Here is an 8,914-nt window from a genome sequence, read left to right as displayed (position 1 = left end):
CAGTGTGACTGGCAGCCTTTGCGCGTGCGTCGAAGCTGGTGGTTCATTGTCCCACAGGTGCCGTAGCTGTCTCTCTCGGATGTCCGCGCTATTGGTCACCGAATTAGGCGCGTTGGTACTGCACTGGTTCTTCTTAAAAGGGGAGGCGACCACGTTCGGATCACGGCTTTACTTCAAACTTTGTACACTTCTAGTTGTCATTTAGGACAGCATAATATGTACGTAGTGAGGTGTACTACGTATACGATTTCGAGAAAATCGCAAGAGGAAGATTTACGCGTCCATGATGTATCAGTACGTCGCCACCCTCTGCACGAGCTGGCGGCCGTCATGTGGATAGTGTTCAGGCTCCGTAATCGGTGAATCGCCAGATGGATTCCAGCGGACTTTTTTCAATTTGTATTTTTTCAATAATAGTCATATTATTTCTTACATGTTGTTGTTGTTGTTGTGGTCTTCAGTCCTGAGACTGGTTTGATGCAGCTCTCCATGCTACTCTATCCTGTGCAAGCTTCATCATCTCCCAGTACCTACTGCAGCCTACATCCTTCTGAATCTGCTTAGTGTATTCATATCTTGGTCTCCCTCTACGATTTTTACCCTCCACGCTGCCCTCCAATACTAAATTGGTGATCCCTCGATGTCTCAGAACATGTCCTACTAACCGATCCCTTCTTCTAGTCAAGTTGTGCCACAAGCTCCTCTTCTCCCCAATTCTATTCAATACCTCCTCATTAGTTATGTGATCTACCCATCTACTCTTCAGCATTCTTCTGTAGCACCGCATTTCGAAAGCTTCTATTCTCTTCTTATCTAAACTATTTATCGTCCACGTTTCACTTCCATACATGGCTACACTCCATACAAATACTTTCAGAAACGACTTCCTGACATTTAAATCTATACTCGATGGTAACAAATTCTTCTTCTTCAGAAACGCTTTCCTTGCCATTGCCAGTCTACATTTTATATCCTCTCGGCTTCGAACATCATCAGTTATTCTGCTCCCCAAATATCAAAACTCCTTTTCTACTTTAAGTGTCTCACTTCCTAATCTAAATCCCTCAGTATCACCCGACTTAATTCGACTACATTCCATTATCCTTGTTTTGCTTTTGTTGATATCTTATACCCTCCTTTCAAGACACTGTCCATTCCGTTCAACTGCTTTTCCAAGTCCTTTGCTGTCTCTCACAGAATTACAATGTCATCGACAAACCTCAAAGTTTTTATTTCTTCTCCATGGATTTTAATACCTACTCCGAACTTTTCTTTTGTTCCCATTATTGCTTGCTCAATGTACAGATTGAATAACATTGGGGATAGGCTACAACCCTGTCTCACTCCCTTCCCAACCATTGCTTCCTATTCATACCCCTCGACTCTTATAACTGCCATCTGCTTTCTGTACAAATTGTAAATAGCCTTTCGGTCCCTGTATTTTACCCCTGCCACCTTCAGAATTTGAAAGAGAGTATTCCAGTCAACATTGTCAAAAGCTTTCTCTAAGTCTACAAATGCTAGAAACGTAGGTTTGCCTTTCCTTTATCTTTCTTCTAAGATAAGTCGTAGGGTCAGTGTTGCCTCACGTGTTCCAACATTTCTACGGCATCCAAACTGACCTTCCCCGAGGTCGGCTTCTATCAGTTTTTCCATTCGTCTGTAACGAATTCGCGTTAGTATTTTGCAGCTCTGACTTCTTAAACTAATAGTTCGGTAATTTTCACATCTGTCAACACCTGCTTTCTTTGGGATTGGCATTATTATATTCTTCTTGAAGTCTGGGGGAATTTCGCCTGTCTCATGCATCTTGCTCACCAGATGGTAGAGTTTTGTCAGGACTGGCTCTCCCAAGGCTGTCAGTAGTTCTAATGGAATGTTGTCTACTCCTGGGGCCTTGTTTCGACTCAGGTCTTTCAGTGCTCTGTCAAACTCTTCACGCAGTATCTTATCTCCCATTTCATCTTCATCTACATCCTCTTCCATTTCCATAATATTGTCCTCAAGTACATTGCCCTTGTATAGATCCTCTATATATGCCTTCCACCTTTCCGCTTTCCCTTCTTTGCTTAGAACTGGGTTTCCATCAAAGCTCTTCATATTCATGCAAGTGGTTTCCTTTCTCCAAAGGTCTCTTTAATTTTCCTGTGGGGAGTATCTATCTTACCCCTAGTGAGATAAGCCTCTACATCCTTACATTTGTCCTCTAGCCATCCCTGCTTAGCCATTTTGCACTTCCTGTCGATCTCATTTTTGAGACGTTTGTATTCCTTTTTGCCTGCTTCATTTACTACATTTTTATATTTTCTACTTTCATCAATTAAATTCAATATTTCTTCTGTTACCCAAGGGTTTCTACTAGCCCTCGTCTTTTTACCTATTTGATACTCTGCTGCCTTCACTATTTCATCCCTCAAAGCTACCCATTCTTCTTCTACTGTATTTCTTTCCCCCATTCCTGCCAATTGTTCCCTTATGCTCTCCCTGGAACTCTGTACAACCTCTGGTTCTTTCAGTTTATTCAGGTCCCATCTCCTCAAATTCCCACCTTTTTGCAGTTTCTTCAGTTTTAATTTACAGTTCATAACCAGTAGATTGTGGTCAGAGTCCACATCTGCCCCTGGAAATGTCTTACAATTTTTAAAACCTGGTTCCTAAATCTCTGTCTTACCATTATATAATCTATCTGATACCTTTTAGTATCTCCAGGATTCTTCCATGTATACAACTTTCTTTCATGATTCTTAAACCAAGTGTTAGCTATGATTAAGTTATGCTCTGCGCAAAATTCTACCAGGCGGCTTCCTCTTTCATTTCTTAGCCACAATCCATATTCACCTACTATGTTTCCTTCTCCCCCTTTTCCTACACTTGAATTCCAGTCACCCATGACTATTAAATTTTCGTCTCCCTTCACTACCTGAATAATTTCTTTTATCTCATCATACATTTCATCAATTTCTTCGTCATCTGCAGAGCTAGTTGGCATATAAACTTGTACTACTGTAGTAGGCGTGGGCTTCGTGTCTATCTTGGCCACAATAATGCGTTCATTATGCTGTTTGTAGTAGCTTTCGCGTACTCCTATTTTTTTATTCATTATTAAACCTACTCCTGCATTACCCCTATTTGATTTTGTATTTATAACCCTGTATTCACCTGACCAAAAGTCTTGTTCCTCCTGCCACTGAACTTCACTAATTCCCACTATATCTAACTTTAACCTATCCATTTCCCTTTTTAAATTTTCTAACCTACCTGCCCGATTAAGGGATCTGACATTCCACTCTCCGATCCGTAGAACGCCAGTTTTCTTTCTCCTGATAACAACGTCCTCTTGAGTAGTACCCGTCCGGAGATCCGAATGGGGGACTATTTTACCTCCGGGATATTTTACCCAAGAGGACGCCATCAACATTTAATCATACAGTAAAGCTGCATGCCCTCGGGAAAAATTACGGCTGTAGTTTCCCCTTGCTTTCAGCCGTTCGCAGTACCAGCACAGCAAGGCCGTTTTGGTTAGTGTTACAAGGCCAGATCAGTCAATCATCCAGACTGTTGCCCCTGCTACTACTGAAAAGGCTGCTGCCCCTCTCCAGGAACCACACGTTTGTCTGGCCTCTCAACAGATACCCCTCCGTTGTGGTTGCACCTACGGTACGGCTATCTGTATCGTTGAGGCACGCAAGCCTCCCCACCAACGGCAGGGTCCATGGATCGTAGGGGGGATTTCTTACATATTACATTTAAAAGGTAATATGACGAAAAGATACGTGTATTTGCATTAACTTTTATTGAATTTCCAATGTCATTTCGATGTTTACTAACTTTTTATTATTACGACAGATATTATCCGACTTTTATTTCTAGGCAAGTTCACGTGTTTATTGAGCGCCTTCACACTCGGTCATATTTTATTGAGAACAAACGAGAAATCGTTTCTCGTGAAGATGCTATTAAAATACTTTCAGTTGTACATTGCCAATTTTCAGCACCAATATCTACGAAAATGTTGCGTCACGCATGGTTTGCGTCCAATTTCTCGAGAAAAAGAGAAATTTTTCAAAATGTCAGCGACCTTTGTTTTCCTCAGAAACTCTGAAGATTCCTTGTGCATGAGGTAAAACTGCATTCATTCGATGTAGTAGATGCCGTTTTAATTTGTGTTTTCCGTGTCTGTACGAAAAATATCGTCCTGCAACTCGTAATGTCGAAAGCACATCCGACGGTTAATCGTCCATCACCCTCATATTTTGGCATATTCTAACTCATTGTATTATCGAATAAAGTTATTTCCACCTTTATGTATCGATGTTTGACATGGGCTTTACAAGCCCGTTCCTCGTCCTTGAAACGTGTCGTCAGATCGAAGCGTCCAGGTGCAAAACAGTTCTCCAGTACCTTACCAGATTTCAGGTATAAGGAATTTCGGAAATCAGACAGGTATACATTAGCAAGACAACTTCATGCGTTTGATAGTTCACTTGTTGTTAATTATAAAAAATAAAAATTAGCAAACAACCAAATAAAATTGGAAACTCAATAAAAGTTCCTTTTCATCATATTACCTTTCAAATGTTACATGAAAGAAATAACACAACAGATGCTTAAAGAAACATAAATTTAAAAAAAGATAAGCAAAACTCGATCCAGCGATCCACCGATAACAGAGCTTGAACGCTAACCACATGAGCGCCGCGATCTCTTGCTCAGGGTCCCAACCCACCGGTACCTCACTGACGCGTAAACGTCTCTTGCGATAAAACGTCTCTTGCGATTTTCTCGAAATTGCCTAGGTAGTACACCTTGCTACTTGTACATTATGCTGGCTCAGTGTACGGAGTTTGAAGTAAATCCGTGATCCGAACGGCGTGGCTTTCTCATGTTAAGACTGGCGTAAACAGGAGGCTTCGGTCACAGCCTTAGCATTCTATTCGCCGCACCTGAATATGTCGATCAGGTGCGCCGATGAAATATTGTGGAAGTTTTACAACAAAATCCGACATCTCTTCCGAGAAATATATCAACAACTAGTCCATCGGGAAAGCCTCAAGCAACACTTGAATAAAATTGATAATTAGTGTCAGTGGTGTTCAGAAACAGATGAAATCCTTAAAACTGGACAAATCTCCATGCCCGATGGAAGCCCTATCTGAGTTCTACACTGAATTTGCGGCTGAGTTAGCCCCTCTTTTAACTATAATCTCTCGTAGGTCCCTTAGTAACAAACACGTGCCCATAACTTGGAAGAATGAACATGTCACAATGTCACACCCTTTTACAGGAGGGGTAGTAGAAGTGATCCACATAACTACCATCCAATATTCTGGACATCGATTTTTTTAGAATTTTATGACGTTTCCTGAGATCAAACGTAATGTAAGATCTCGAACAAAATGACCTTCTCCAAGCCAACCAACACGGATTCCGGAAACATCGATGTTGTGAAACCCAACTCGCACTTTTCCCAAATGACATATCTTTGGATCAAGGAAGCCAGGAAGACGCAGTACTTATCGATTTCCGAAAATCATTTGACTCAGTACCACACCTGCGCTTATTATCAAAAGTACAATCACATGGCATACCAAGCGTAGTTTGTGACTGTTGTTACGGACTTTTTAGTTGGAAGGAAGCAGTATCTTACCTTGGATGGAGAGTCATCAACAGATACAGAAGTAACTTCGGGTGTGCCCTAGGGAAGTGTGTTGGGACCCTTGATGTTCATGTTGTATATTAATGACATTGCAATAATATTAGTAACCTCAGACTTTTTGCAGATGATGCAGTTGTCTATAATGAAGTACTGTGTAAAATAAGCTGCAGAAATATTCAGTCAGATCTTGATAAGATTTCAAAGTAGTGCAAAGACTGGCAACTTGCTTTAAATGTTCAGAATTGTAAATTTGTGCGCTTCACAAAACAAAAAACGTAGTATCCTAAAACTGTAATATCAGTGGATCATAGGAATATGAAATGGAATGATCACATAGGCGCAGTCGAGGTGTATATCAGGTGGTAGACTTCGGTTTATTGGTACAATACTGGTGAAATGCAGTCAGTACGAAGAAGACTGCTCGCAAATCAATCGCGCAACGCATCCTAGAATATTTCTCAAGGATGTGGGACTGGTACTAAATAGATCTCAACTAACGGGGGATATTGAACGTATACAGAGAAGGACGGCATGAATGGTCACAATTTTGTTTGCTCCGTGAAAGAGTCACAGTGATGCCGAAGAACTGAGCTTTTTTTGGTCCATACTACTACTTCCCAAAATGTGTAAAGCAAAGAACTTGCAGTAGAAGAGATTTGCTTCACAATATCGAAGATGAAAGATTGCTCGTAGCTCTTAAGGTATGCATTTTCGACCCTATGTTTACTGAGATTTTTTTGCTTCTAGTATCGTGTACTTTCAATTGTATGAGTTAACGCCATTAATTATGATACACCCTGTATTACAGCCCCTCCTTATCGCCCCTATAGGGATTGTGAGGACAAGACTTGATTCATTACAACACGTACGGATGTGTTTAAGCACTCATTCTTCCCGCGCTCTATACGTAAATGGAGCAGGAAAACACCCTAATTACTGGTACAATGGGACGTACCCTCTGCCTTATATTTTGCAGTTGTTTGCAGGGTGTAAATATAGATGTATATAATGCTTATTTGTACTCCCTCGTGTGCTAATTGCAGTTATGGACTCAATACAGTAAAAGGAAAAAACGTAATTATGGCGATAAAATGCTGATCTTGTAACTTATTTCAGGCACACAAAAGAGTAATTCTTACTGTGACTCCCTTTCACCGCATTAATTTCGTCTCGGTGTAAAGTAGCGATGATTCTCTCGAGTGTGTGTAACGGGGGATACTGGGTGGTTTCTCTCAACTGTCAACCATGGGATATGAAATACGCTAAGCCAAGCACATGTAAAACTAGTTTTCTACAATACCAATCAAACCGGAGATATTATTTACTTAAAAATGTTCTCGACAAAAGCGGCAAGAGATTACGAAATGAGCTACAGAGATAGAGGAGCATTTTCTATGGAAGGCGTATATACCAACATACACAGACATACAGACATTTAACAGCTGACTAAAATCTTAGGAACCCCTCTTGTTCACTGATAACAAAAGTTCCGTAACTGGAAAATCGGACTACCAGTCGTCATCATAAAGAGAATCTAACAGCATGGCCTGCGAAAATGGAAACATATTGTACCTTGTGTGATCTTAAGCTTTCCCGGTGGATCAACTGTTTCTATTGCTCTTGGGTGCCCAGCCGTGTTCAGTCGTTTACCAAACACAATATTTCGACAGTGTAACTTGTCAGCTTCGCTGCATTGTGCCTCTTTATACAGAGTGTTTCAAAATGAATTCACACGTTTTAAGGTTTCGTGACATTTACTACATTCAGCTTGTTTTTTCTGTTGTTGTCGTGGTCTTCAGTCCGAAGACTGGTTATTATTTTGCAACCATGACACATTAAACTGATAATTTGGTAATTTTCACATCTGTCAGCAACTGCATTCTTTATAAATAGCACATCAAATTAAAGAGCACTTCTGACAACAGTCCATGACTGCAGCGCCTGAGCCGGCCGGAGTGGCCAAGCGGTTCTAGGCGCTACAGTCTGGAAACGCGCGGCCGCTACGGTCGCAGGTTCCAATCCTGCCTCGGGCATGGATGTATGTGATGTCCTTAGGTTAGTTACGTTTAAGTAGTTCTAAGTTCTAGGGGACTGATGACCACAGCAGTTGAGTCCCATAGTGCTCAGAGCCATTTGAGCCATTTTCTTTTTTGCAGCGCCTGAGACCGCTCGGCTAATCCTGCGCGGGGCCCTTCTGACAGTTTTTCTTGCAAGTGTTCAGTGTGAGCACCATTCGTCACACGTCGAGTCGATAGGCGAGTTTTCCCAAACCTTGATCAGTGTGTCTGAATTAACTGTTTTAACAATGCTGTTTCTAAAGTCGGTTAGATCAGCTGGTAGCGGAGGCATAAACGCACGATCCTATATGAATCCTCAAAGGTAAAAATCGCGTGGTGTTAGATCGACTGTGAACGTGAAGGTCATGCAAAACAAGCTTGCGGCCAAACCAGCGGTCGGGCACAACGTCGTTTAACCGATTGCGTACTGAGTTATCTCAGTGAGGCGACGCACCCACTTGCTGCTGCATAAAATTCTGTGTTTCAGCTTCTTCTAGTTAAGGAAAGGGCCGTAGTTCTAGCACATCAAAAAAAGAAACACCAGTTACGGTTGCTTCGCCGAAAACGATAATCCCATAAACTTTCCACCGGGATATGGCACAAAAGGACATTCAATTTTGGGGAGTCTCACTGCAACTGGACTATCTTGTGGAGAGTTGCTGATTCTCAAATACGCACATTATGTGTATTCACATTTCCACTGAGGTGATATGTCGAGTAATCACTGAAGACGAAACTGTCGAGAAAATATACATCGTCATGCGACAACATTTGGTTTGCACAGCTGGCTTGTAACAACTGCAGCCGGCCGGAGTGGCCGAGCGGTTCTAGGCGCTACAGTCTGGAACCGCGCGACCGCTACGGTCGCAGGTTCGAATCCTGCCTCGGGCATGGATGTGTGTGATGTCCTTAGGTTAGTTAGGTTTAAGTAGTTCTAAGTTCTAGGGGTCTGATGACCAAAGCAGTTAAGTCCCATAGTGCTCAGAGCCATTTTGTAACAACTGCAAACGATAAGGACGTAGTTGTAAGCGTCTCCTTAAAAAGTCTCCACACAGATGTCACTGGAATTGCTAATTCACGACTAGCCTTCCGAATTGATTACTTGGGGCTGCGCGTGAATGCTATCACTTGCTCGATAAGTTCTCGAGTCACATACTCTTCTCTCTGTGCACGCATATACAAAAAAACTGTTTGAGTTGCT

This window comes from Schistocerca nitens, chromosome 3, assembly GCF_023898315.1.
Source record: "Schistocerca nitens isolate TAMUIC-IGC-003100 chromosome 3, iqSchNite1.1, whole genome shotgun sequence".
Taxonomy (NCBI): domain Eukaryota; kingdom Metazoa; phylum Arthropoda; class Insecta; order Orthoptera; family Acrididae; genus Schistocerca; species Schistocerca nitens.
This window is presented reverse-complemented; position numbering follows the sequence as displayed.